The sequence below is a fragment of the Ips typographus genome, linkage group LG15, assembly GCF_016097725.1.
Source record: "Ips typographus isolate SLU linkage group LG15, UJ_Ityp_2.0, whole genome shotgun sequence".
Classification (NCBI taxonomy): Eukaryota; Metazoa; Arthropoda; class Insecta; order Coleoptera; family Curculionidae; genus Ips; species Ips typographus.
The window spans coordinates 4,187,936-4,213,026 of record NC_138436.1 but is presented as its reverse complement, the minus strand read 5'-3'; the positions used below and the strand labels follow the sequence as shown (position 1 = coordinate 4,213,026).

General features: G+C 37.4%; 1 long non-coding RNA gene across 1 annotated transcript; it reads right to left on the bottom strand.

The window, feature by feature from the left end:
* Positions 1 to 2,119: 2,119 nt before the first annotated feature.
* LOC145738275 (uncharacterized) lies at positions 2,120 to 21,519 on the bottom strand. Its single transcript, XR_014180678.1, has 3 exons — positions 20,328 to 21,519; positions 19,990 to 20,192; positions 2,120 to 2,649 (listed from the first exon to the last, which is right to left on the bottom strand). It is a non-coding gene; the product is annotated as an uncharacterized LOC145738275 (long non-coding RNA).
* Positions 21,520 to 25,091: the final 3,572 nt, after the last annotated feature.

Genomic DNA, 25,091 nt, shown 5'->3' with positions numbered 1-25,091 from the left:
CACTGGAACATGTTATTACATAAATAAACCGCTTTCCTGCATTTCTTCCGTTTCAAAGACGAAAATGTCAGTGCTCTACCTATGTATTTTTGAAGTGACAAAATACAGCCAATTTATTTATGTAAAATATATGCAGAGTGTTCGTTTGGAAAAACGTATATTCAGGCGAATTTCTTGATTTGCCATCTACGTTTATTTTTTTATTGACAGCACGTATAAAATATTTATGCAAATATCTTAACTTTTGTATAAGGTTTTTTTCTAAATTGAAAAATAAATAATAAACAACCTCAGCTTGTCACATTATAGAAACTAACCCTGTAGAAATGGAAACGATTCTGGAACGATTTTTACACCAGCATGTGTCGATACTGGTTAGACACAGTTTCGGATTAATGTCGTAGCCAAAACGAAAATGTTCTATAAAGAAACGTTAGGAAAACGTCCTAGATCAAACATAACCGATTAATAGTCGGTTGTACGTTTGTAAGTTGACACAGGTTTGTTGCAGATTCGTAACGGAGTCAAAACTAAAAAGGAACATTTTTAACGTAACAGGGAGAATGTTGAGTTGCGGGACATATAACGAACGTTTAAACTTAAAAAAGATGTAAATGTGTCAAATAAATAACGAAACAAAGAAACATAGAAACTAAATTGTATTGAAACAACGACGTTATTTTGTTTAGTGGGTAATCTAATAATAAATATTGATAAAAAAGTGGAATCAGCTGGGTTTACTTGACCCTGCCGGCTGCCCCCCTGAACGGTGTTATTCAATTTATTATTATTGTAACATTTGTTCCTGTATAGCTGTGATTAATAATTTATTGATGGGTAACCAAATTAAAGTCTGACAAATGGGTAAGAAAATCTACTTTTACGTTAATTTAATGTTATAATGTGTTATGTTTATAGATTTAAAAACTAAAAGTTCTCCGATGACGGAAGAACAAAAGTGAATTATGATGGAATTTATAAAGAAAACCCCAATTTTACAAACCGGAAAATGGAGTGTCTTACAAAGACGTGTCAAAACTATGGTGTGAATTAACAGATATTCTGAGTTCTGTCCCAGTGAAACGTAAGGAATGGAAAGATTGGAGAAAAGCAAGTAAAAATTTATATAATTTTTCTAAAAAAGCCATAAAAATCAAATACAACTTTTTGTTGTGCTTAATCAAATTACCCACCACAGCAGGGTACTACGTTGTGATACAAGGTGTTTTATATTCAACATATGTTTATGTCATAATTAAAAAACGAAAGATTTCAGCAAAAAATAAACTACGTCACTGGATTCTACGGAAAAATATCTATAAGAATTCGTTTTCACCTCTTCAAAAAGTTTAAAGATATCTGAGATACGGCGGGTGTACCTCAACAATAATATTTTTCAATTATCCCCTGTATCTTAACGACGAAATGGGTTATGACAATTCTGCTGACGCCATGTTAAATTTCACAAAAAAGTAACACACTGTCGCAAAAACCGCAACCCCGTATCTTTAAAAATAAGTGAGATACCTTACAAAAGTGTCGAAAATGGGACACCCTGTACACCAACATTCCTTTAGTTATGCGATTAATCGATTCAGATATTCACTTAGTAGGTACGGTATGGAAAAAACGATGTGGTTTGCCAAAAGCAGTTGTATTAAAGAAACTTCAAAAAAGTCAAATATTTGCGCAGCAGAGTAGGGAGGGTCTAATTTTTATAAATTGGAAAGACAACATAAATGTTTTTATGTTGTCAAGTAAACATACTGACAAAATGATCGAGGTGAGGGGCACAATAGGGGTAAAACTAAAACCTGAAGCTGTTTGGGATTATATCAGGGCTAACGAATCTGTCGATCTATCTGATAAGATAGTCGCCTTCGAGTTACTTTTGATCACATCTATGGCGAACGCATACATATATGTTGTACAAACAAAATGAACAAGAAACCATCTCGATCACAGATTTCAAAAAATCCGTCATACAATATTTGACATCTAATAAACTTCAAACTGAAATTTTATAAAAAGGCGTAGTAGCAAAGAAAAGAAGTTTTACTCAAAGAGATTAATCGCAAGGAAGGTACAAAATAAAACAAGGTGTAAACTTTTAAGTGTAAAAAAGTGTTTCAAGCGCGTTCTAAGTTTGTATACACATTAAAAGACGCGGTTTTTTTGAAGTTCTAATAATAAACATTCTGGCTCGTTCTTAGAAAACCCACCTGATAAAAGGTTGATTCTTCGATGTAAATCGAAGCTGAGCAAACACAAAAAGTTAATTTTGCTGTAGGATGTTGATCAGTCAGGAAAATAAATTGTACGTTTGATAGATATTAATGACTGATTGCTGGTGTGGTTCAATTCCAATGTCAACTTCTGCACAGTTACTCAGTTCGCCATGCGTAGATTGACATTTAAAGGAATGATAATTCTTGTGATACATCCCCATTTAGTCGGACATTAAATAAAAATTATGCGGCCAAATATTGTGGATAGGAAAATGTTGCATATGACATAACAGCAAATCGAAATAGCAAATAAAACTACACACAACCCGCGCCCCAATCTTTAGTATATTAGTAAAATAAATAAGAATTCCAGCGTTCCCCTGTACGACTTTTTATACATCTCGCTTCACCGGGAGAATATCTGAAACAAAGAAAATAATAGTTGTGTGCAACATCTGGTGACATCTGTACTCAACTCTATGAGTTAGAAAGTACAGATGGCGTTCCAAAATCTAGGAACAGCACCATTAATGCCGCATCATTCGGTAAACACCGATCTGATTGGTTGAAAATGGTGAGGTTTTGTTTTTTGTTTATCAATCCCAATCCTCTGACCGGTTTCGCCGTATTACGGCTCATCAGAGAGGCTATAGGGCTTGATAACCAAAGAACAAAACCTTCGTTCCAGTATAGTCAACTGGCTGCCAGAAATGATAGTTGTGTGCAACATCTGGTGACATCTGTACTCAACTCTATGAGTTAGAAAGTACAGATGGCGTTCCAAAATCTAGGAACAGCACCATTAATGCCGCATCATTCGGTAAACACCGATCTGATTGGTTGAAAATGGTGAGGTTTTGTTTTTTGTTTATCAATCCCAATCCTCTGACCGGTTTCGCCGTATTACGGCTCATCAGAGAGGCTATAGGGCTTGATAACCAAAGAACAAAACCTTCGTTCCAGTATAGTCAACTGGATGCCAGAAATGATAGTTGTGTGCAACATCTGGTGACATCTGTACTCAACTCTATGAGTTAGAAAGTACAGATGGCGTTCCAAAATCTAGGAACAGCACCATTAATGCCGCATCATTCGGTAAACACCGATCTGATTGGTTGAAAATGGTGAGGTTTTGTTTTTTGTTTATCAATCCCAATCCTCTGACCGGTTTCGCCGTATTACGGCTCATCAGAGAGGCTATAGGGCTTGATAACCAAAGAACAAAACCTTCGTTCCAGTATAGTCAACTGGATGCCAGAAATGATAGTTGTGTGCAACATCTGGTGACATCTGTACTCAACTCTATGAGTTAGAAAGTACAGATGGCGTTCCAAAATCTAGGAACAGCACCATTAATGCCGCATCATTCGGTAAACACCGATCTGATTGGTTGAAAATGGTGAGGTTTTGTTTTTTGTTTATCAATCCCAATCCTCTGACCGGTTTCGCCGTATTACGGCTCATCAGAGAGGCTATAGGGCTTGATAACCAAAGAACAAAACCTTCGTTCCAGTATAGTCAACTGGATGCCAGAAATGATAGTTGTGTGCAACATCTGGTGACATCTGTACTCAACTCTATGAGTTAGAAAGTACAGATGGCGTTCCAAAATCTAGGAACAGCACCATTAATGCCGCATCATTCGGTAAACACCGATCTGATTGGTTGAAAATGGTGAGGTTTTGTTTTTTGTTTATCAATCCCAATCCTCTGACCGGTTTCGCCGTATTACGGCTCATCAGAGAGGCTATAGGGCTTGATAACCAAAGAACAAAACCTTCGTTCCAGTATAGTCAACTGGATGCCAGAAATGATAGTTGTGTGCAACATCTGGTGACATCTGTACTCAACTCTATGAGTTAGAAAGTACAGATGGCGTTCCAAAATCTAGGAACAGCACCATTAATGCCGCATCATTCGGTAAACACCGATCTGATTGGTTGAAAATGGTGAGGTTTTGTTTTTTGTTTATCAATCCCAATCCTCTGACCGGTTTCGCCGTATTACGGCTCATCAGAGAGGCTATAGGGCTTGATAACCAAAGAACAAAACCTTCGTTCCAGTATAGTCAACTGGATGCCAGAAATGATAGTTGTGTGCAACATCTGGTGACATCTGTACTCAACTCTATGAGTTAGAAAGTACAGATGGCGTTCCAAAATCTAGGAACAGCACCATTAATGCCGCATCATTCGGTAAACACCGATCTGATTGGTTGAAAATGGTGAGGTTTTGTTTTTTGTTTATCAATCCCAATCCTCTGACCGGTTTCGCCGTATTACGGCTCATCAGAGAGGCTATAGGGCTTGATAACCAAAGAACAAAACCTTCGTTCCAGTATAGTCAACTGGATGCCAGAAATGATAGTTGTGTGCAACATCTGGTGACATCTGTACTCAACTCTATGAGTTAGAAAGTACAGATGGCGTTCCAAAATCTAGGAACAGCACCATTAATGCCGCATCATTCGGTAAACACCGATCTGATTGGTTGAAAATGGTGAGGTTTTGTTTTTTGTTTATCAATCCCAATCCTCTGACCGGTTTCGCCGTATTACGGCTCATCAGAGAGGCTATAGGGCTTGATAACCAAAGAACAAAACCTTCGTTCCAGTATAGTCAACTGGATGCCAGAAATGATAGTTGTGTGCAACATCTGGTGACATCTGTACTCAACTCTATGAGTTAGAAAGTACAGATGGCGTTCCAAAATCTAGGAACAGCACCATTAATGCCGCATCATTCGGTAAACACCGATCTGATTGGTTGAAAATGGTGAGGTTTTGTTTTTTGTTTATCAATCCCAATCCTCTGACCGGTTTCGCCGTATTACGGCTCATCAGAGAGGCTATAGGGCTTGATAACCAAAGAACAAAACCTTCGTTCCAGTATAGTCAACTGGATGCCAGAAATGATAGTTGTGTGCAACATCTGGTGACATCTGTACTCAACTCTATGAGTTAGAAAGTACAGATGGCGTTCCAAAATCTAGGAACAGCACCATTAATGCCGCATCATTCGGTAAACACCGATCTGATTGGTTGAAAATGGTGAGGTTTTGTTTTTTGTTTATCAATCCCAATCCTCTGACCGGTTTCGCCGTATTACGGCTCATCAGAGAGGCTATAGGGCTTGATAACCAAAGAACAAAACCTTCGTTCCAGTATAGTCAACTGGATGCCAGAAATGATAGTTGTGTGCAACATCTGGTGACATCTGTACTCAACTCTATGAGTTAGAAAGTACAGATGGCGTTCCAAAATCTAGGAACAGCACCATTAATGCCGCATCATTCGGTAAACACCGATCTGATTGGTTGAAAATGGTGAGGTTTTGTTTTTTGTTTATCAATCCCAATCCTCTGACCGGTTTCGCCGTATTACGGCTCATCAGAGAGGCTATAGGGCTTGATAACCAAAGAACAAAACCTTCGTTCCAGTATAGTCAACTGGATGCCAGAAATGATAGTTGTGTGCAACATCTGGTGACATCTGTACTCAACTCTATGAGTTAGAAAGTACAGATGGCGTTCCAAAATCTAGGAACAGCACCATTAATGCCGCATCATTCGGTAAACACCGATCTGATTGGTTGAAAATGGTGAGGTTTTGTTTTTTGTTTATCAATCCCAATCCTCTGACCGGTTTCGCCGTATTACGGCTCATCAGAGAGGCTATAGGGCTTGATAACCAAAGAACAAAACCTTCGTTCCAGTATAGTCAACTGGATGCCAGAAATGATAGTTGTGTGCAACATCTGGTGACATCTGTACTCAACTCTATGAGTTAGAAAGTACAGATGGCGTTCCAAAATCTAGGAACAGCACCATTAATGCCGCATCATTCGGTAAACACCGATCTGATTGGTTGAAAATGGTGAGGTTTTGTTTTTTGTTTATCAATCCCAATCCTCTGACCGGTTTCGCCGTATTACGGCTCATCAGAGAGGCTATAGGGCTTGATAACCAAAGAACAAAACCTTCGTTCCAGTATAGTCAACTGGATGCCAGAAATGATAGTTGTGTGCAACATCTGGTGACATCTGTACTCAACTCTATGAGTTAGAAAGTACAGATGGCGTTCCAAAATCTAGGAACAGCACCATTAATGCCGCATCATTCGGTAAACACCGATCTGATTGGTTGAAAATGGTGAGGTTTTGTTTTTTGTTTATCAATCCCAATCCTCTGACCGGTTTCGCCGTATTACGGCTCATCAGAGAGGCTATAGGGCTTGATAACCAAAGAACAAAACCTTCGTTCCAGTATAGTCAACTGGATGCCAGAAATGATAGTTGTGTGCAACATCTGGTGACATCTGTACTCAACTCTATGAGTTAGAAAGTACAGATGGCGTTCCAAAATCTAGGAACAGCACCATTAATGCCGCATCATTCGGTAAACACCGATCTGATTGGTTGAAAATGGTGAGGTTTTGTTTTTTGTTTATCAATCCCAATCCTCTGACCGGTTTCGCCGTATTACGGCTCATCAGAGAGGCTATAGGGCTTGATAACCAAAGAACAAAACCTTCGTTCCAGTATAGTCAACTGGATGCCAGAAATGATAGTTGTGTGCAACATCTGGTGACATCTGTACTCAACTCTATGAGTTAGAAAGTACAGATGGCGTTCCAAAATCTAGGAACAGCACCATTAATGCCGCATCATTCGGTAAACACCGATCTGATTGGTTGAAAATGGTGAGGTTTTGTTTTTTGTTTATCAATCCCAATCCTCTGACCGGTTTCGCCGTATTACGGCTCATCAGAGAGGCTATAGGGCTTGATAACCAAAGAACAAAACCTTCGTTCCAGTATAGTCAACTGGATGCCAGAAATGATAGTTGTGTGCAACATCTGGTGACATCTGTACTCAACTCTATGAGTTAGAAAGTACAGATGGCGTTCCAAAATCTAGGAACAGCACCATTAATGCCGCATCATTCGGTAAACACCGATCTGATTGGTTGAAAATGGTGAGGTTTTGTTTTTTGTTTATCAATCCCAATCCTCTGACCGGTTTCGCCGTATTACGGCTCATCAGAGAGGCTATAGGGCTTGATAACCAAAGAACAAAACCTTCGTTCCAGTATAGTCAACTGGATGCCAGAAATGATAGTTGTGTGCAACATCTGGTGACATCTGTACTCAACTCTATGAGTTAGAAAGTACAGATGGCGTTCCAAAATCTAGGAACAGCACCATTAATGCCGCATCATTCGGTAAACACCGATCTGATTGGTTGAAAATGGTGAGGTTTTGTTTTTTGTTTATCAATCCCAATCCTCTGACCGGTTTCGCCGTATTACGGCTCATCAGAGAGGCTATAGGGCTTGATAACCAAAGAACAAAACCTTCGTTCCAGTATAGTCAACTGGATGCCAGAAATGATAGTTGTGTGCAACATCTGGTGACATCTGTACTCAACTCTATGAGTTAGAAAGTACAGATGGCGTTCCAAAATCTAGGAACAGCACCATTAATGCCGCATCATTCGGTAAACACCGATCTGATTGGTTGAAAATGGTGAGGTTTTGTTTTTTGTTTATCAATCCCAATCCTCTGACCGGTTTCGCCGTATTACGGCTCATCAGAGAGGCTATAGGGCTTGATAACCAAAGAACAAAACCTTCGTTCCAGTATAGTCAACTGGATGCCAGAAATGATAGTTGTGTGCAACATCTGGTGACATCTGTACTCAACTCTATGAGTTAGAAAGTACAGATGGCGTTCCAAAATCTAGGAACAGCACCATTAATGCCGCATCATTCGGTAAACACCGATCTGATTGGTTGAAAATGGTGAGGTTTTGTTTTTTGTTTATCAATCCCAATCCTCTGACCGGTTTCGCCGTATTACGGCTCATCAGAGAGGCTATAGGGCTTGATAACCAAAGAACAAAACCTTCGTTCCAGTATAGTCAACTGGATGCCAGAAATGATAGTTGTGTGCAACATCTGGTGACATCTGTACTCAACTCTATGAGTTAGAAAGTACAGATGGCGTTCCAAAATCTAGGAACAGCACCATTAATGCCGCATCATTCGGTAAACACCGATCTGATTGGTTGAAAATGGTGAGGTTTTGTTTTTTGTTTATCAATCCCAATCCTCTGACCGGTTTCGCCGTATTACGGCTCATCAGAGAGGCTATAGGGCTTGATAACCAAAGAACAAAACCTTCGTTCCAGTATAGTCAACTGGATGCCAGAAATGATAGTTGTGTGCAACATCTGGTGACATCTGTACTCAACTCTATGAGTTAGAAAGTACAGATGGCGTTCCAAAATCTAGGAACAGCACCATTAATGCCGCATCATTCGGTAAACACCGATCTGATTGGTTGAAAATGGTGAGGTTTTGTTTTTTGTTTATCAATCCCAATCCTCTGACCGGTTTCGCCGTATTACGGCTCATCAGAGAGGCTATAGGGCTTGATAACCAAAGAACAAAACCTTCGTTCCAGTATAGTCAACTGGATGCCAGAAATGATAGTTGTGTGCAACATCTGGTGACATCTGTACTCAACTCTATGAGTTAGAAAGTACAGATGGCGTTCCAAAATCTAGGAACAGCACCATTAATGCCGCATCATTCGGTAAACACCGATCTGATTGGTTGAAAATGGTGAGGTTTTGTTTTTTGTTTATCAATCCCAATCCTCTGACCGGTTTCGCCGTATTACGGCTCATCAGAGAGGCTATAGGGCTTGATAACCAAAGAACAAAACCTTCGTTCCAGTATAGTCAACTGGATGCCAGAAATGATAGTTGTGTGCAACATCTGGTGACATCTGTACTCAACTCTATGAGTTAGAAAGTACAGATGGCGTTCCAAAATCTAGGAACAGCACCATTAATGCCGCATCATTCGGTAAACACCGATCTGATTGGTTGAAAATGGTGAGGTTTTGTTTTTTGTTTATCAATCCCAATCCTCTGACCGGTTTCGCCGTATTACGGCTCATCAGAGAGGCTATAGGGCTTGATAACCAAAGAACAAAACCTTCGTTCCAGTATAGTCAACTGGATGCCAGAAATGATAGTTGTGTGCAACATCTGGTGACATCTGTACTCAACTCTATGAGTTAGAAAGTACAGATGGCGTTCCAAAATCTAGGAACAGCACCATTAATGCCGCATCATTCGGTAAACACCGATCTGATTGGTTGAAAATGGTGAGGTTTTGTTTTTTGTTTATCAATCCCAATCCTCTGACCGGTTTCGCCGTATTACGGCTCATCAGAGAGGCTATAGGGCTTGATAACCAAAGAACAAAACCTTCGTTCCAGTATAGTCAACTGGATGCCAGAAATGATAGTTGTGTGCAACATCTGGTGACATCTGTACTCAACTCTATGAGTTAGAAAGTACAGATGGCGTTCCAAAATCTAGGAACAGCACCATTAATGCCGCATCATTCGGTAAACACCGATCTGATTGGTTGAAAATGGTGAGGTTTTGTTTTTTGTTTATCAATCCCAATCCTCTGACCGGTTTCGCCGTATTACGGCTCATCAGAGAGGCTATAGGGCTTGATAACCAAAGAACAAAACCTTCGTTCCAGTATAGTCAACTGGATGCCAGAAATGATAGTTGTGTGCAACATCTGGTGACATCTGTACTCAACTCTATGAGTTAGAAAGTACAGATGGCGTTCCAAAATCTAGGAACAGCACCATTAATGCCGCATCATTCGGTAAACACCGATCTGATTGGTTGAAAATGGTGAGGTTTTGTTTTTTGTTTATCAATCCCAATCCTCTGACCGGTTTCGCCGTATTACGGCTCATCAGAGAGGCTATAGGGCTTGATAACCAAAGAACAAAACCTTCGTTCCAGTATAGTCAACTGGATGCCAGAAATGATAGTTGTGTGCAACATCTGGTGACATCTGTACTCAACTCTATGAGTTAGAAAGTACAGATGGCGTTCCAAAATCTAGGAACAGCACCATTAATGCCGCATCATTCGGTAAACACCGATCTGATTGGTTGAAAATGGTGATGTTTTGTTTTTTGTTTATCAATCCCAATCCTCTGACCGGTTTCGCCGTATTACGGCTCATCAGAGAGGCTATAGGGCTTGATAACCAAAGAACAAAACCTTCGTTCCAGTATAGTCAACTGGATGCCAGAAATGATAGTTGTGTGCAACATCTGGTGACATCTGTACTCAACTCTATGAGTTAGAAAGTACAGATGGCGTTCCAAAATCTAGGAACAGCACCATTAATGCCGCATCATTCGGTAAACACCGATCTGATTGGTTGAAAATGGTGAGGTTTTGTTTTTTGTTTATCAATCCCAATCCTCTGACCGGTTTCGCCGTATTACGGCTCATCAGAGAGGCTATAGGGCTTGATAACCAAAGAACAAAACCTTCGTTCCAGTATAGTCAACTGGATGCCAGAAATGATAGTTGTGTGCAACATCTGGTGACATCTGTACTCAACTCTATGAGTTAGAAAGTACAGATGGCGTTCCAAAATCTAGGAACAGCACCATTAATGCCGCATCATTCGGTAAACACCGATCTGATTGGTTGAAAATGGTGAGGTTTTGTTTTTTGTTTATCAATCCCAATCCTCTGACCGGTTTCGCCGTATTACGGCTCATCAGAGAGGCTATAGGGCTTGATAACCAAAGAACAAAACCTTCGTTCCAGTATAGTCAACTGGATGCCAGAAATGATAGTTGTGTGCAACATCTGGTGACATCTGTACTCAACTCTATGAGTTAGAAAGTACAGATGGCGTTCCAAAATCTAGGAACAGCACAATTAATGCCGCATCATTCGGTAAACACCGATCTGATTGGTTGAAAATGGTGAGGTTTTGTTTTTTGTTTATCAATCCCAATCCTCTGACCGGTTTCGCCGTATTACGGCTCATCAGAGAGGCTATAGGGCTTGATAACCAAAGAACAAAACCTTCGTTCCAGTATAGTCAACTGGATGCCAGAAATGATAGTTGTGTGCAACATCTGGTGACATCTGTACTCAACTCTATGAGTTAGAAAGTACAGATGGCGTTCCAAAATCTAGGAACAGCACCATTAATGCCGCATCATTCGGTAAACACCGATCTGATTGGTTGAAAATGGTGAGGTTTTGTTTTTTGTTTATCAATCCCAATCCTCTGACCGGTTTCGCCGTATTACGGCTCATCAGAGAGGCTATAGGGCTTGATAACCAAAGAACAAAACCTTCGTTCCAGTATAGTCAACTGGATGCCAGAAATGATAGTTGTGTGCAACATCTGGTGACATCTGTACTCAACTCTATGAGTTAGAAAGTACAGATGGCGTTCCAAAATCTAGGAACAGCACCATTAATGCCGCATCATTCGGTAAACACCGATCTGATTGGTTGAAAATGGTGAGGTTTTGTTTTTTGTTTATCAATCCCAATCCTCTGACCGGTTTCGCCGTATTACGGCTCATCAGAGAGGCTATAGGGCTTGATAACCAAAGAACAAAACCTTCGTTCCAGTATAGTCAACTGGATGCCAGAAATGATAGTTGTGTGCAACATCTGGTGACATCTGTACTCAACTCTATGAGTTAGAAAGTACAGATGGCGTTCCAAAATCTAGGAACAGCACCATTAATGCCGCATCATTCGGTAAACACCGATCTGATTGGTTGAAAATGGTGAGGTTTTGTTTTTTGTTTATCAATCCCAATCCTCTGACCGGTTTCGCCGTATTACGGCTCATCAGAGAGGCTATAGGGCTTGATAACCAAAGAACAAAACCTTCGTTCCAGTATAGTCAACTGGATGCCAGAAATGATAGTTGTGTGCAACATCTGGTGACATCTGTACTCAACTCTATGAGTTAGAAAGTACAGATGGCGTTCCAAAATCTAGGAACAGCACCATTAATGCCGCATCATTCGGTAAACACCGATCTGATTGGTTGAAAATGGTGAGGTTTTGTTTTTTGTTTATCAATCCCAATCCTCTGACCGGTTTCGCCGTATTACGGCTCATCAGAGAGGCTATAGGGCTTGATAACCAAAGAACAAAACCTTCGTTCCAGTATAGTCAACTGGATGCCAGAAATGATAGTTGTGTGCAACATCTGGTGACATCTGTACTCAACTCTATGAGTTAGAAAGTACAGATGGCGTTCCAAAATCTAGGAACAGCACCATTAATGCCGCATCATTCGGTAAACACCGATCTGATTGGTTGAAAATGGTGAGGTTTTGTTTTTTGTTTATCAATCCCAATCCTCTGACCGGTTTCGCCGTATTACGGCTCATCAGAGAGGCTATAGGGCTTGATAACCAAAGAACAAAACCTTCGTTCCAGTATAGTCAACTGGATGCCAGAAATGATAGTTGTGTGCAACATCTGGTGACATCTGTACTCAGTCAACGAGGGTTCCAGTATAGTCAACGAAGGTTTTGTTCTTTGGTTATCAAGCCCTATAGCCTCTCTGATGAGCCGTAATACGGCGAAACCGGTCAGAGGATTGGGATTGATAAACAAAAAACAAAACCTCACCATTTTCAACCAATCAGATCGGTGTTTACCGAATGATGCGGCATTAATGGTGCTGTTCCTAGATTTTGGAACGCCATCTGTACTTTCTAACTCATAGAGTTGAGTACAGATGTCACCAGATGTTGCACACAACTATCATTTCTGGCATCCAGTTGACTATACTGGAACGAAGGTTTTGTTCTTTGGTTATCAAGCCCTATAGCCTCTCTGATGAGCCGTAATACGGCGAAACCGGTCAGAGGATTGGGATTGATAAACAAAAAACAAAACCTCACCATTTTCAAAGAAAATAATATTACGACAAGAACATAAAAAACGTCAACGTGTTTTAACCGATTTCAGCTGAATACCTAAAAAAAATTTTAAATGAACTTTTTATAACATCCGGAGATTTCCGACAAAAACCGAAAAGGTCAAATTTCTATTTGGTTTTTACCACTTTATTAATGATTATTTTGGAATTTACTCCGCATGTAATAAAATGTTTTGAATTTTTTTTACCAAATTATTTAGCAATAAAATACGCAACTTCTCCATTGAACTAAAGCTCTTACCACAATAGTTTCTGAGATAGCAATACTAATGCATCGAATTTGTAACACCCTGTATATAAAGTAAAAGTTTAAGAATTAAGTGTAGAATGTAAAATGTATTAAAAAATGTGGTTCTATTTAAAAATACCCATATTTTATCTGCCACAAATTTATGCTCCACCCTGCATAGTCAAAACAAAAAGAAAACATTTCTAATTTTTGTTTTAAAAAAAATTGCCCAGACTAAATTAAAACTGATATATACTATCACATAGCTTATAAAAAACACAAATCACAAAACGGTGCCACCTAGATGTAACAAGTCTTCCTGATCAATCAATCAATAAATTCAAAAATTCAATAATACACAGGATGTTACATTATAAAACATAGAAAATTTGGACTGTCACAGTTTTACAAGATACTTTTTGTAGCTTCCCAAATAGTTTACTCTGATTAAAATAATCAAATCAACCTTAATGTTAATTCCTGTCTATCTGAGATATTATTTATAGAAAGGGAATATCTTGAATAATCAAATTATCTAAAAAATCAAAAGAATTTACTTGGTTTTATTGTCTAATTTTCAACTATTATTGAAATATTGTATTAAAATTACAAATATAACTATTTTAGCTGCATGGGAATCTATTTGACATAACATAAATAATAAAAACAAAAGCAAAGTGACAAATTCGAACTTTAGTTGACATAACAACAAAATTGAACTTAAGTATTGGATTGTTAAAAAAAAACATTGCAGCTGCACAAATACAGGGTGTTACAAATTAGATGCATTAGCATTGCTATCTCAGAAAATTTTTGTGAAAAGTTAGTCTTTTTAATTTTATTGAACTTAGGCAGCATGCATGACTTAAGATTTGTGATTGAACGAAGCCGTTTTTAAAAACTAAGTTTTATTACAAAAATTGTAATTACAAATTAAAGGATTAAAATACGTCTTAACAATTAGAAGGCTAGACTCTGACTGACTTAATACAAAATACAATAAAATGAATTAAACCGAATTATGGCGGATTCCCAGGTCTAGTCAGCAATATAATGGCTAGCTAGCATTATTCCCGGAATAGGTGGCCTCATAACTCCTCCCCCTGTAGATTCAGCTACACGGTCCGACTGGGTAGTTGAATATCTTGGTCTTGAAGAGATTCCCTAGGGATGCTTTCACCTTGTCTTCTAGGATTGTGCTTTCTTCTGAGATTTATCTTTTTCAAGATAAAGTACACCAGCGCTATTATTAGTGATACGTAAATGAATACAATTATATCGTCAAGATACACAAGACATTTTTCATTTTGTATTCCACGCAGTATGGAATCCATGATTTGCTGAAAGGTTGCGGGCGCGTTTTTTAACCCGAAGGGCATTCTCAAAAACTCATAATGCCCATTTTCTGTATTGAACGCGGTTTTTTGAATATCACTTCCTTCCATTTCGATCTGATGGAAACCAGACGCAAGATCAATTGTGGAGAAATACTGACATTTGCCAAGCTTGTCTAAAATATCAGTAATTTGTGGTAAAGGATATTTTTTGTCAATTGTCTTTTCGTTTAACTTGCGGTAATCAATAACCACTCGCCATTTTTGCTTTCCGGTAGCATCCAACTTCTTTGGTACCACCCAAATTGGTGATGACCAAGGCGAATCCGAAGGCCTAATGATCTTTTGATCTAACATTTTCTTTATTTGGTTACTGACTTCCTGTCTGTGAACAAAAGGGTATCGGTATGTTTTTGTGTAAACCGGTAACTCGTCCGTTGTTTTAATAGAGTGTTTAATCTTATTGGTGAAGGTTAAGGGTGAATTCTCGTTATAAAAAATATCAGAATATTCTTTGCATAATTTTACAATGTGATATTTTTCTTCCGAATTTAGATGATCGAGTCGAAGTTTTGATGTGTCCAATTTAGGTTCTGATGCCATATTATACTCAAAATTGTTTAAAACTATATTTTCAATTTTTGAGTTATCGAAACTTTCTACTGTAATAGGTTCAGAGAAATCAATTGTCACTGGTGAAATGCCGCTGTTTAAAACTGTGGTTAACGCATAACCATCTTTTGCAACTGTCAGCGATTCTGGAATTTCACAGCTGTTAATTTTTTGGTAAGGAACTATCACATTACCATTTGCAACCGTAGTTTTTATCTTAATTACTTGCTCCATGCGGGGACTTACAGTAATAAGACAATTTACAGAATTTGTTTGATGAAATTGAATTTGGATACTTGCAAAAGGGGTGACTAAACGTTTAGTATTATAGTTAATATTAGCTTGCAAATATTTTAAGTTATCTAATCCTAACAAACCGTCGAACGCATGATGAAATTTAAAAAGGTAGAACTTTAAGTCTTGGTTATTTGGTAAATTAAATATTTTTGAAGTTGGCAACAATGCACTAAACTCGTGGTTTGATTTTTGGAAAACTGTACTTACTACAAACGGGTCGTAAGATATTCGATCAGGATGAATTGTCTTTACTACGTCAGGATTCATGAAAGATCTAGTTGATCCTGAGTCAATGAGTATCTTTAAGTTATGTTCAGGGAATATTATATATGATAACTCGCTGTTAGAATCTAGGTTAAAGGATATAATTTGGGGTTTAGTTGGTGGTGTTATTAAGTGTTGTTGTCGTTTTCGAAAAGTTGGTGAAAATTTTCTTCTTGCTGAAGGGACTGTTGAACAGATTCCTCAGGCATTGTTTCTTGGAAAAATTCATTTTGGGTTTGTTCATTGACGGTTCCGTCAAGATAATATGTACTTGGATTTTCACATTGGTAATTAGATGGACATTGGTCGTATGTGGGGTCTAATTCGGTATTGTATACTTCTTCAATGACTGGCATATTCCGGGGACGGAAGTTTGAAGAAGAAGGACCTAGTCTTGAACCGTAACTAGATCTGTTTGCATTGGAACCAAAGGTTCGTTGTGTACATACGGACATAGGCGTTGGTTTAGGTAATTGTTTCGAAGGGTCAGGTCTAAAAACATTTGTTGGCTTATTACCAAAAACTTGTGAATTTGTAAAGAATCTTTGAGGTCGTGTGTTAGGGTTAGGTGTAATATTAATTGGTTGAGACGGAAAAGATTGTCGGAATTGATTTTGTGAATTAAATCCGTTCGAAAAATTTGGGAAAAATGGTCTGACATTTTGTTGTGGGTAGTATTGTCCAAAAGGTTGCGATTGTCGGGGTTTCATCTGTTGCTGATGTGAATTTTGCATTTTAACATTGTTTGCGGGATTACTTTGAAAATATCGTACATTACTTTCCTGTGTAACGTATTGAATAGCTTGCGCAAGGTCAATAGGCTTCATGCAACGGATGGTATTACCTAAGGGTTCTTTTAACCCAGATAAAAAGGTTGTTAAAGCCAATTTTTGGTACATACTACGTTTTACATTGGCTGTAACATTATCGTCATGCGCATCTACATAACTAACAAGTAAATTTAAAAGTTCTAAGACTCTATCATAGAAAATTTTTGGCGATTCATTGTTGTTCTGTTTCAACATTACCAAATCTCTATTCAGACAAGTTTCGTCTCGAGTATCTGCAAAATTACGGTTTAGGGTATCTTTTAATTCTTCCCAAGTAGTAACGTTTTGAACGTTTACTACAACTCGGGCATTACCAGAAAGTTTACCAAGTAGACAATTCAACAAATAGATATTTTGAAAATTATTTCTATTGGTAACATCATAAAAATGATCTATTAGAGACTTACAAGTTGCTAAAAACCTGTTTAACTCACTCGGGTTACCATCAAATTGTGGTACGCAATTCAAATACTCGGGTTTAAACTGAGCCATATCTGTGATTAAATTATCTGTATTAGAAATTGGTAATACAACTGTTCCCGTTTCAAGAACTTTTTTAAGATTGTCTTCGAAAACTTTAATATTAAAATTAGATTGCGTATTACTATTAATTCTTTCTTGCACTTTCCGATCTTGAAAAGCGGAGTCAGAGTCACTTGAAGGTTCGATATTATTAATAGATAAATTATTTAGTAAATCAGATAAAGCGTTTTCACTTTCTGTCATTGAGAAAAAATTGCACTTACATAACTAGTGTATTCTTCATGCTGGTTATAGGCGGCAAGAATTTCTTGTAGCGATGTCGTCCACTTCCAAATTCCTGTCTACCTGCAAACTCGATCAAGCCTTTGATCGAACTCCAAATTTTAGCGGTATGGGATCCAGTCGTCAATGGCGATTTTGGTCCAATGTCGATGCTAGGAGCCCGCGAAATCGATGGGTAGATTTCCACGATAACGACTTATTGACCGTTCACTTCACTGGTAGGTCCTTTTCGCGATGAAAGTACCTGATTTTGCGATTGCCAATTAACCGGAACTCGGAAAATCAATACACGATGTACTGAATTTTGGCAATCCTACCGACTGCGCCACTTAAGATTTGTGATTGAACGAAGCCGTTTTTAAAAACTAAGTTTTATTACAAAAATTGTAATTACAAATTAAAGGATTAAAATACGTCTTAACAATTAGAAGGCTAGACTCTGACTGACTTAATACAAAATACAATAAAATGAATTAAACCGAATTATGGCGGATTCCCAGGTCTAGTCAGCAATATAATGGCTAGCTAGCAGTATTCCCGGAATAGGTGGCCTCATAACTCATGTTACAAAAGCACTGTATGTAGTGTTATCTAAATGCATGTTTGAATAATAACTAACAAAAAACATATTTTTTTTTTTAAATAAATGAAAAGTACCATAAGAAACTCTCGCTCTTTTTTGAAGGAGCCATGAACCTATTTATTAAATTATATAAAACTAAATTATCTACTCATTATGACAACATATCAATTTCAATTGCTTATTTTTTTAAAAAATCTTAAAATACCAAGTACATAATACGAGTACACTAGGTATATTTTTTGACAAGTGTGACACATCATTAGTTTCAGAAGGTCTGTGGCTACTAAAAAATGAAATAAAAAGTTTAGGTCGGTATTTGAAAATTTGAAGTTGACGTTGGTATCTAAAAAAGTAATGTTTGAGCTGAAAACTAAAACTATTTTCTTGAAGAAAATGTGTCTCCAGAAGGTGCCATTGATTAAAGTGGTAAAAAAATAAAATAGAAATTTGACTTTTCCGGTTTTTGTCGGATATCTCCGGATGTAATGAAACTTTTTTGAATTTTTTTTTTTACCAAGTTATTTAGCAATAAAATGCGCAACTTTGCCTCCATTTAACTAAAGCTCAATCAACTATACTTTCTGAGATAGCAATGCTAATGCATCGAATTTGTAACACCCTGTATGTTTGGTTTAAAATCATGGTACTAGATAAGCAAATGTTGTATCATCTAAGTAATTTCGTAGACATCATTTGATCTGAAGAATTGACACGTATATGAATTAGATTATTACTGTTCCTTCAAACATGCATTTAGATAACACTACATAGAGTGCTTTTGTAACATGCATGCTGCCTAAGTTCAATAAAATTAAAAAGACTAACTTTTCACAAAAATTTTCGAACCCTCATGTTTTTAATTTTATTAACCTCTGCTTGTGTTATATGAAATGGAATTATACAGTGCCGAAAAACTGGGTGGTATTTAGAATATTTTTGATCTTTTAAATGGCAACACCTTTATTATTGTATAATTTGGATTCTAGAAACAAACAATTCTAAGTATTGTTCTATGCAATTTGTACCACAATTGTCCTGGAAATATTGATAATTTGACACCAATAATTTTCCAATAAATCAGATTAACATCCCCAAAAATTATTGATGACATTTTTGAAAAAAATGTAAAAAGATAATAAACTGTCTTGGTTATTGTAACAGTACATAGAGTTCATTTTGAACAGCTGATTTTAATTTTTTTCAATTTTTTTAAGTAAAAGTTGTAGGACCTATAATTTTGAAATGTGTATTTGACATTTATTTGAAAACAATTGAATATCAGTATGGAGTATGTTGCATGAAATATGTTAAGGATTGTTTGTAGAATCCAAAACTTCCTATAAAAATAAGGTTCCAAGTGTTTTTGCAAAAAGTAAAGCCCACCTTAAAATTTAGTTTAAGTATTAGTAGGTATTAGTACTCACTGTAAAAATTGAAGGTGATTATAAATGATAAGTTTATGGAGGTTATTACATGACATATAGACTGACAAGTGACAGTACATAAATAGTAAATATTTCATAAAAAGTTGTAGCTTGTAGCTGCAATCCTTTTTCTTTAAGCCGGAACCCAAAACAAAAATGAAAAAGTTAATAAAATCATGTACCTAAAAACTATAACTTTTGTGATAATATTCATGTCAATGCCAGGTTAACCATACTGCAGGTGCAAAAAAGGCAAAAAGATTTAATTTTAGTATTAGACATAAAAAATTTTGATTTTTAAGTGAATTCAATTATTACTGATACTAAATTTAAATTATTTTTTTTATAAACTCCTTTGGTCATAAGCATTAATTCTATTCTTAGTCCTAATATTAATAATATAACTAAAATTTTGCTTTATAAACTAGGCTTAAGTCCCTTCCATTTCATCACATTCAAGACATTGTATAATACATATTAACTCAATGTTGAGCAATGCCGATTACTAAAGTGTACAATGATAATTATTAAACATAAAGCAATAATGAAAAATGCATTAGTTTTCATTTGAATATTAATTTAAATAAAATCAATATACTGACCTTAAACCTTGCTTTTTTATTCACGGTTCTAATGTAAGTAGTTGATCCCATTGCACACAATTTCACTCTTCAACTTGATTGATATGTTGCAATCTTCTTAGTGGGTAATTTGTTCTTTGCTTAGGTCGATTTCTTCATAAAAGTTATATTTTCTCATCCACATGGAAAAGTAGTGAAGTATTCAGCATATACAGGATACAGATCTGTGAAAGAGGCCCAATTTGTTAGTTGAACCACCCTTAAAAAATTGTCAGACTAGACAAATTTTTAGTAATGTATACAAAAAATGCATCAGCAGTTTTTTCAGGTTAGGTACGAAATTGCGATTGTAATCTTACCTGGGCTAGCAGGCGTTGTATGCATTATCACCATTGAAAAATATACATTTACTTGAATTTAGTGAATAATCTTCGCCAAGTATTGGATTATTGTAATAAAAATACAATAATTATTTCAGCTGCATGTATTGTAAACTTTTTTGACACAACAAAAAAAACCAAACAACAGCAAAGTGACAAGTTGGCATTTGACATCATAACAGATCCCAGATGGTCTATCAGCAGAACTTCTTTTCTCAATGCGTTACGCCGGGTGACGTCACAGTGGATGCTCGAATGCACAATATGCACCCAAGGGATTACAGGCGTTGTCCGTGGTTTGGTATTACTATTTGATTCTCTCTCTTCATTAAAGTAGTCCATCTTCACAGAGTGGAGGCATTACATTCTTCTGAGATGATATTTATAGAAAGGGGTAAGTTCTACGAAACGAAATATCTAAAAATTTAGATTCATTAAGTATTGGATTTATTGTTTAAAAAAAACATAGCAGCAGCACAAAGATGTTTTCTTTACAATCATAGTACTTGATACGTAGATATTCAGCCTTATGCCGTAAATCCATTGACTTAATATCAATATTGAAATAATTTCAATGAAAATTGACCACTATTTAAATTTTTGGTCACATAGATATGCACTAAGGACAATTGATTAAAAAAACTGTAGGTAACAATTGATTGATAAAATTTCAAGCTTTACTATGTGTTGTGTATTCATGGCAACACTGCGCGGGCAATTGTCATGTCACTCATATTAGTTAGTTGTTGTTAGGTTCAGCGTTGCCACAGCTCGCTCGATCGAGCGAGATCTCGCTCGTTTCACACGTAAAAAACTCTCACGCTCCTCTTTGTAAAATCTCGCTGGTTTTCATAATTCTTCCAAATTTTTTGTTTTTTCTACCTAGTTTTCTACTTTGAGCTATCAGGAAAAGAAAAATTCTATTAAAGTCTCAGTCAAAACAAAATTTGTGTTTTTATCTAGCTCACCGTGTTTCAGACTAATCGACCGTATGACGTAAATTAAAAATTGTAGCAAAGAAGATCATAAAATTTGCTATTTATCTTAACCTCAAATCGAAAAAATAGCTTCAACGTCAAAGTCATCAAAGTAACAAGTAACCATAACCGATAACCAAAAAACCAAATTCAAATTCAAAGTATCCAGTAATCAAGTAGTTATCCATACTATCAGTATCAAGTAGTCAAAACAAAAAGCGACACTATTTTTGAAGTTTTATTTTAAGAAGTAAGCCCTAAGGTTTACTGTAAACATATATTTCTTAAAAACTAAGAAATAAAAAACAAAAAAACGACGAAACGACGTAGGAATCCTCAAGTACATAATAAGCAAGTGATCAGAAAGAAGTGCATAGAAACTTAAGGCATATCAGGCATCCGGTTTTGAAGAAGAGAAGCCGGTTTTGAGACGTAAGAATACAATTTGGCACAGATTGACAACGAACGAGTGAAATCCAGCCACCAAAGTAGTCCCAACAGACGTAGAATAGCTCAAAAGTATCAAATATGCAGACTAGAACATCTGCCGAATCGATCTAAGCCGGTTTTGAGACGAAAGAATACAATTTGGCACAGATTGACAACGAACGAGTGAAATCCAGCCACCAATGTAGTCCCAACAGACGTAGAATAGCTCAAAAGTATCAAATATGCAGACTAGAACATCAGCGGAATTGATCTAAGCCGGTTTTGAGACGAAAGAATACAATTGGCACAGATTGACAACAAACGAGTGAAATCCAGCCACCAAAGTTTTCCCAACAGACGTAGAAGAGCTCAAAAGTATCAAATATGCAGACTAGAACATCAGCGGAATCGATCTATGCCGGTTTTGAGGCGGAATAATACAATTTGGCACAGATTGACAACGAACGAGTGAAATCCAGCCACCAATGGAGTCCCAACAGACGTAGAATAGCTCAAAAGTATCAAATATGCAGACTAGAACATCAGCGGAATCGATCTAAGCCGGTTTTGAGACGAAAGAATACAATTGGCACATTGACAACGAACGAGTGAAATCCAGCCAAAAAACAGACGTAGAATAGCTCAAAAGTATCAAATATGCGGACTAGAACATCAGCGGAATCGATCTATGCCGGTTTTGAGGCGGAATCGATCTATGCCGGTTTTGAGACGAAATAATACAATTTGGCACAGATTGACAACGAACGAGTGAAATCCAGCCACCAAAGTAGTCCCAACAGACGTAGGTATCAAAAGTATCAAATATGCAGACTAGAACATCAGCGGAATCGATCTATGCCGGTTTTGAGGCGGAATCGATCTATGCCGGTTTTGAGACGAAATAATACAATTTGGCACAGATTGACAACGAACGAGTGAAATCCAGCTACCAAAGTAGTCACAACAGACGTAGAACAAAAAAAAAAGTAAACAAAACCCAAGTAGTCCCAACAGACGTAGAATAGCTCAAAAGTATCAAATATGCAGACTAGAACGTCAGCCGAACCGATCTAAGCCGGTTTTGAGGCGAAAGAATACAAATTGGCACAGATTGACAACGAACGAGTGAAATCCAGCCACCAATGGAGTCCCAACAGACGTAGAATAGCTCAAAAGTATCAAATATGCAGACTAGAACATCAGCGGAATCGATCTAAGCCGGTTTTGAGACGAAAGAATACAATTGGCACATTGACAACGAACGAGTGAAATCCAGCCAAAAAACAGACGTAGAATAGCTCAAAAGTATCAAATATGCGGACTAGAACATCAGCGGAATCGATCTATGCCGGTTTTGAGGCGGAATCGATCTATGCCGGTTTTGAGACGAAAGAATACAAATTGGCACAGATTGACAACGAACGAGTGAAATCCAGCCACCAATGTAGTCCCAACAGACGTAGAATAGCTCAAAAGTATCAAATATGCAGACTAGAACATCAGCGGAATTGATCTAAGCCGGTTTTGAGACGAAAGAATACAATTGGCACAGATTGACAACAAACGAGTGAAATCCAGCCACCAAAGTATTCCCAACAGACGTAGAAGAGCTCAAAAGTATCAAATATGCAGACTAGAACATTAGCGGAATTGATCTATGCCGGTTTTGAGGCGGAATCGATCTATGCCGGTTTTGAGACGAAAGAATACAAATTGGCACAGATTGACAACGAACGAATGAAATCCAGCCACCAAAGTAGTCCCAACAGACGTAGAATAGCTCAAAAGTATCAAATATGCAGACTAGAACATCAGCGGAATCGATCTATGCTGGTTTTGAGACGAAAGAATACAATTGGCACATTGACAACGAACGAGTGAAATCCAGCCAAAAAACAGACGTAGAATAGCTCAAAAGTATCAAATATGCGGACTAGAACATCAGCGGAATCGATCTATGCCGGTTTTGAGACGAAATAATACAATTTGGAACAGATTGACAACGAACGAGTGAAATCCAGCGACCAAAGTAGTCACAACAGACGTAGAACAAAAAAAAAAGTAAACAAAACCCAAGTAGTCCCAACAGACGTATAATAGCTCAAAAGTAACAAATATGCAGACTAGAACATTAGCGGAATCGATCTATGCCGGTTTTGAAGCGGAATCGATCTATGCAGGTTTTGAGACGAAATAATACAATTTGGCACAGATTGACAACGAACAAGTATCCAGTAATCAAGTAGTTATCCATACTATCAGTATCAAGTAGTCAAAACAAAAAGCGACACTATTTTTGAAGTTTTATTTTAAGAAGTAAGCCCTAAGGTTTACTGTAAACATATATTTCTTAAAAACTAAGAAATAAAAAACAAAAAAACGACGAAACGACGTAGGAATCCTCAAGTACATAATAAGCAAGTGATCAGAAAGAAGTGCATAGAAACTTAAGGCATACCAAAGTATTCCCAACAGACGTAGAAGAGCTCAAAAGTATCAAATATGCAGACTAGAACATTAGCGGAATTGATCTATGCCGGTTTTGAGGCGGAATCGATCTATGCCGGTTTTGAGACGAAAGAATACAAATTGGCACAGATTGACAACGAACGAATGAAATCCAGCCACCAAAGTAGTCCCAACAGACGTAGAATAGCTCAAAAGTATCAAATATGCAGACTAGAACATCAGCGGAATTGATCTAAGCCGGTTTTGAGACGAAAGAATACAATTGGCACAGATTGACAACAAACGAGTGAAATCCAGCCACCAAAGTTTTCCCAACAGACGTAGAAGAGCTCAAAAGTATCAAATATGCAGACTAGAACATCAGCGGAATCGATCTATGCCGGTTTTGAGGCGGAATAATACAATTTGGCACAGATTGACAACGAACGAGTGAAATCCAGCCACCAATGGAGTCCCAACAGACGTAGAATAGCTCAAAAGTATCAAATATGCAGACTAGAACATCAGCGGAATCGATCTAAGCCGGTTTTGAGACGAAAGAATACAATTGGCACATTGACAACGAACGAGTGAAATCCAGCCAAAAAACAGACGTAGAATAGCTCAAAAGTATCAAATATGCGGACTAGAACATCAGCGGAATCGATCTATGCCGGTTTTGAGGCGGAATCGATCTATGCCGGTTTTGAGACGAAATAATACAATTTGGCACAGATTGACAACGAACGAATGAAATCCAGCCACCAAAGTAGTCCCAACAGACGTAGGTATCAAAAGTATCAAATATGCAGACTAGAACATCAGCGGAATCGATCTATGCCGGTTTTGAGGCGGAATCGATCTATGCCGGTTTTGAGACGAAATAATA